Source organism: Sphaerodactylus townsendi, linkage group LG10, assembly GCF_021028975.2.
Source record: "Sphaerodactylus townsendi isolate TG3544 linkage group LG10, MPM_Stown_v2.3, whole genome shotgun sequence".
Taxonomy (NCBI): Eukaryota; Metazoa; Chordata; class Lepidosauria; order Squamata; family Sphaerodactylidae; genus Sphaerodactylus; species Sphaerodactylus townsendi.
In genome coordinates, this window is record NC_059434.1 from 59,196,143 (window position 1) to 59,201,899 (window position 5,757).

Here is a 5,757-nt window from a genome sequence, read left to right on the forward strand (position 1 = left end):
TCTATAATTTAATATGTAGTTATTCACAAATTTTCATATTTTTCATAAAGTTTTCTTGTCATTAGTCAAAGTTCAGCTCCAACCAATGGAAATCTTATACATCCCTCTGCCAGAATTGTATGATTTTATTGAACATTTAACTTCTGCATTGCACTCACAAGGTAGAAATTGAATTTAATTTTTTAAAAATCAGATATGTTTAGGACATTGAATTCTTATCACAATCTGCTTTCCTGTTCTTTCACAGCAGTGCACCTTGTATGCAGTCTGAGATAGAGGCCAGCAGAGGCCCCTTCCGCACAAAAAGACAGAATAATGTACTTTCAATCTGCTTTCAGTGCACTTTGAAGCTGGATTTACGTTGCAGAATAGCAAAATCCACTTACAAACAATTGTGAAAGTGAATTGAAAGTGTATTATTCTGCATGGACAGAAGAGTGTTGATTTGTTAGTGGCTGGGAATTGTACTGTTTGCATTATGATACTTTGCTAGTGTGACATGGATGTGTTTGTGAGATACAGGTGCATATTTGCATGGCACCCAAACACATCTTGAGCACTGAATTAGAGCACTCTGATTCCTTGATATATGGCCCTGCGTTATAATTTGTCTCCGTTTAGGTTAAATAGTGCAACATTTGTATCTACAAGCATGTTGAGTGTCGCTGTACACACTCTTGTCAAAGAGAATGCTTTGAAAGGGACACAGATGAGAATTTTATCCTTCAGAGAATCCAGAAAAAACAGCCATCAGGTACTGGAAATTGACCTGGTAAAATTATTCTTAAACTTGAAGACATGGAACCTGTTTCTGAAAGCTAATTTGTATACACTGGCTCAAAACTGGACTCAACAGTTATTCTAACATATACAAACTGGACATAACCCACATTAGCCTTTAAATGACTTGTAAAACCTTTTAAAAATATTTGTAAAACCCAAACATACACAAGAAATTTTAATATTGCAGCAAGTTCTTTAACTCAACCAGTGGATGGATATCTATTTCACAGTTGAAAAATTTACCCAATGGATGAAATGTATGGTTTGACTGACAGTATCTAAGAACACTAGTCTTGGCCTACAGATTTCAATACTGTAAGTCTTCGCATGGGATGTTACTCTTAATACATCTTTGCATATTGAGTCTCATTTGCCTTTGTTTCCAAATAAATGTGACTTGCTTATGTTTCTGGGGCCATCTAGCGGCTGCTGATCTTATTACTGTTCTACTGATAACCATGTCCATGAAATCTTATGAACAGCAACAACATGAGTGGGATTTATTTTTACCATTTACTAACAAACATTTAATATTTGCATACTTGGTAAGCAAGAACAATACTATCTGTTTTGAAGTGTCCTTCCTTTGAAACAGAAAGAATGAAGCAGAGTAATTGGTAATATCATACAAAAAAGTCACAGCGCCATACTAGATAGAATGTTGCCATCTGTTCAGCTATAAAAGGTACAGAAGCACCACAGTTATTTATACAGGATGATTAGTGTACATAGCTCTAGTTTTCTTAACTGTCAGATTTCTTAACTGAATAGTTTCTTTTTGAGTTGCAGAGAAGTGATTTAAAGGTACCAGAAGAAGCTGTCTAAATTCAAAGTGATTTTTTAAAAGAGAAGATAAAGGAGAAGGCGGAGATGAAAATGTGTACATTTATGAATAATGGAAAAACTGAAAACCCAAAATTGGTTAGCAGTTGTCACTAGAACTGACACTTTTCAACCTGCTACGGACAGGATTTTCATATCATACCTATTGACTGATTATGCATGGTGAGATTTCTGCGACTTCAAAGAAAATTGGCTGGGTAGTCTTTGTTTTGGAGCATCTTTGGCAGTATCACCCACTACCCTGTTTCAGCAGGGTAGGCATTACCTATCAGCTGGCTTTTTGCTTGCATTCACAGGAGAGCATATTTCATGAGTTCTCTATCATGCATGTGTGCGTTAATTTTTTTAATACAACCTTTAATTTTTATCTTCAATCTTATCAATAGAGCAATGTATTAATATATTGATGAATCTATCAATATAAATCTATCAATATATGGATATATTGACATAGAAAAAGACAAAAACTCTATGGAATCTGAACACTTTGCCAGAACACTGTCTTTTATGGTGGGAAGTGGGGGCGGGATTAATGGCAGTGTACAAACTGCAAAAGGGCAAGATGAACTGCTAAACTCACCGGGTTAACAGTTGTTCATCTCCCAATGTGCTGTAAACCCAAGTGTGAAGATCAACAGGCTTTTCCCGGTGTGGTCTGGAATCATGGATTACTTGTGTATAAATCTATGAGGCTACTAGATTATTGATCAAATGCAGGGGCATATCAGATATTATTTTTACATTTTTTAGTATTAGTATCGATCTATCAATATGGCTATTTAATTTTTAGATCTTTAGATATGCAGAAGTGGAGAGGCCATGGGCAGTAGAAGTGATATGGCAGGATAAGAAGTGGGAAGTAGTCAGCAATAGGGAGGAAGGTGAAGGGGAAGCGTACAAAGCAGTCAGAGGGAGAGGGAGTGGGTGGAGGAAAGAGGTCCAGGACAAAACTCTGCCCACTGGCAAATCTGTCCTGCTCTGGCAGAAAGCAAAATTCGAATCGTGCTATAAGTGGCTTTGCTTGCCGTGGAGAGAGTGGAAAGTGAAAGCAAGGCTAGAGGAAATACATCTGTTCAAGAAATCTTGTCACAGCAGATATTCACCTGCACCACACAGGAAACACCTTGTGGGTAATCGGCCATTATCTGCTTTCTCAAAATACATTTACACTGCTCAACAAAAGCTGGAGATCCTGCTAGACAACTCATACTGAAATATTCATCACAGTATTGGTGGATAGTCATGCTGGTTTTCATGTAATTTCCAATCTAACACAGCAATCTCTATACCAGTGTTCCTTGCTGAGCCAAGATTGTCTTTTAATAAAGTGTGTTCAGTACTCTTACTGAGCAAGATCTTCTTCATAGCTATTGAAAATACATGCTGCATGTTCTAGGCTGGCATCAGCAAACACAACATATTGATTGATTCTAACAAAACATATCTGCAATATTGACTGATGTCTCCAATATAACAATTTGCTGCTTTCCTAGCAAATGTTTCAGAACAAATGGTTAGGACTGACTATTAAAGTCCAAAATGTTCTTCAACTTTGTCCTAAGAGTATGTATTTCAAAAGGGTGTAATTTTCTCCTCTCAAAATCAGTTCTCATTTGAATTTCCAAAAGCCTCGTCTAATGAGGGCTATTTTCTACTGCATTTCAACACTCTTCAGCTGTTTCAGTGTCTGGGCTGACTTTTGTCTTGTTTACAAGAATGCATTATAGTGATGGTGTTTTTCTTTGACGAAGCTCTTTGTTCTCAAAAGAAGATAACTCAGCCATTTTGACTGACTTTCAAAATGAAATAATGCACTGTATTTTTGAATGAAAGAGAAAATTTCAGATTGAATTGACGTAGTTTGAAAAGTCAGTGGAGTTGGGTGCTGTGTGGTTTCCGGGCTGTATGGCTGTGTTCCAGCAGCATTCTCTCCTGACGTTTCGCCTGCATCTGTGGCTGGCATCTTCAGAGGATCATGGAGATCAGTGGAGGTCAGTGGAGTTGTTCTGAGACGACCTTGTTCACAGGGTGAAGAAGGGCAGTGTGGTCTATGATATTCAGAGGTGTTTGCTCCTTGTAGTTTAGATGGCTGCATAAAAAGCAAACCTTGAAATAGTATCAAGTACTACAAAGGAACTCAACTTGGGCCCTTTCCATGCAGGCCATCTAACAGAGGATAATGGGATATAACCCGTTGTGGGTGGGAACTTTGCACAGTTCCTGCCCCTACATTGGGTCCAGCCTGGTTTATCTGCCCCAATCCGGCTTAAACAAGAATCGCACTATCAGAGATTCTTTTTAGAAAGGCTGAGTTGGAGCGGGTGCTGAGCGAATGGGCTGGCATGGGAGGCGCATTACTCGGCCACGCCTTATTGTTTTGTCCTCTCCGCCTCTCTCCTGTGTGGCCATGCAGGAGAGCACAGAGGTCCAGAGACATCAGTATGGCTGTGGGAGTTGTCCATGGCTGGCTGCGTTACTATGCAGCGGGTAGAGGCAGGTACACTAACAACAGATGCGCCTCTGTGCGAAAGCGCATCAGCCAGCCACGTTGGCTCTGGAACTGCCTGCATGGAGCCATGTGAATGGCCCAGGGCTGCACCAGGCTCATGCATCACATTTATTGGCCCATGCAATAAGGGTCTTAGACAACCTGGAAATAATTGTTTAGGTGGTAATCTACACTGTGTATCAGTCAACCCGATAATTTGAACATCAGCATTTGTCTATACTATGAAGCAATAGCCTGTTTCTTAATATGTCATTCGAGTGTTTCATATAGAACACCTATATGAGTTTCATATAGAGCAGCTATAGAACACCTACTATAGAAGAACACCTACTATATATTGAGAGCCTGCATGGTATAGTTAAGAGCAGGTAGACTCCAATCTGACATAATTCACTCTGAGCTGGCATCCGTGCCACTTTACATGGCATTGGTGACAGAGGCACCTGTTACGGCCCTGATCACCCCCCGCCCTATTATTGCAATAATATTTTCTTTAAAAATCATATTGGCAGAAGCCAGTTGTCACAGCACCTCTCTGTGTAGGTAGCAGCATGTCCACTTGGCAGCAAGCCAAAGGTCAAAGGTTTGCTTCACAAAATCTAATCAAGGGGATGAGTTACTCCTGCATAACCTGGAGGTCTCATTTTGTTTGAGGGCATGCTTGATTACCACACCTTGCTAAAACACTGTAAGGCCGTTTCTGCATGGCCAGGAGGCGCCCCCACGCCGGCAGGAGTTCTGCCGGCGTGGGGGGAGGCCTGTTCGCCATCGCTAAAGCCGCATGCGCAGCAGGCGAAGGGGAGGTCCGCAGAGGCTCCGCGACGGATTGTTAGAGCAGTTGTTGTTTAGGGCGCTTGACGCCGCCCTGGGGGGAGGGAAGAAGAGTCAGGTCACCGCTGCTGCATTGCAGCAGCGGGCGCCAGTGCGAACGTATGCCTGGGGACGCTTTTGGCGTTTCAGGTTGCCATAAATGGGCCGTGCGGAAGCGGCCTAAGACAAAAGAATATGGAAAGCCACTTTGGTATCAGATGCTGCATTTCACTATCTCTTCTAGGCCGTTTCCGCAAGATGTTCTTCCCCACCGCCAAGAGTGTGGGCAGAGTATGCGGAAGCCCGTTCGCGATGCAAGCATGCGAACGGGCGGCTGAGGCCGGTAGACGGCAGGCGGCTCCAAGACGGAGTCGCCTCTGCGCCAAGGTGTCATTCACGCCGCCTTCGGGGCATCACAGTCTCGCTTCACGCTGCCCTCCGACCCCTGGAGGTCGGAGGACAGTGTGGGCGGGCTACGCATACCCCGCAGGCTTTAACGAGGAGGACCCCGTGAGTGGGCGGAGACGGGAGACAGCGTCTTCCCGGCGGCACGGTTCGCACCGCACCGCAGGGAAGACGCTCCCTCCCCAACAACAACCCTTTAAAGGGTTGTTGGTTAGGGTGGCTTGACGCCACCCTGGGGGGAGGGAAGAAGAGTCAGGTCGCCGCTGCTGCATTGCAGCAGCGGCGCCTGTGCGAACAGCGGCCTGGGGGCGCCTTTTTTGGCGCCCCCAGGCCGTCATAAATGGGCCGTGCAGAAACGGCCCTAGAAACCATGTCAGCAACAGATGGTTGCTTCTTTGCATTTCCTC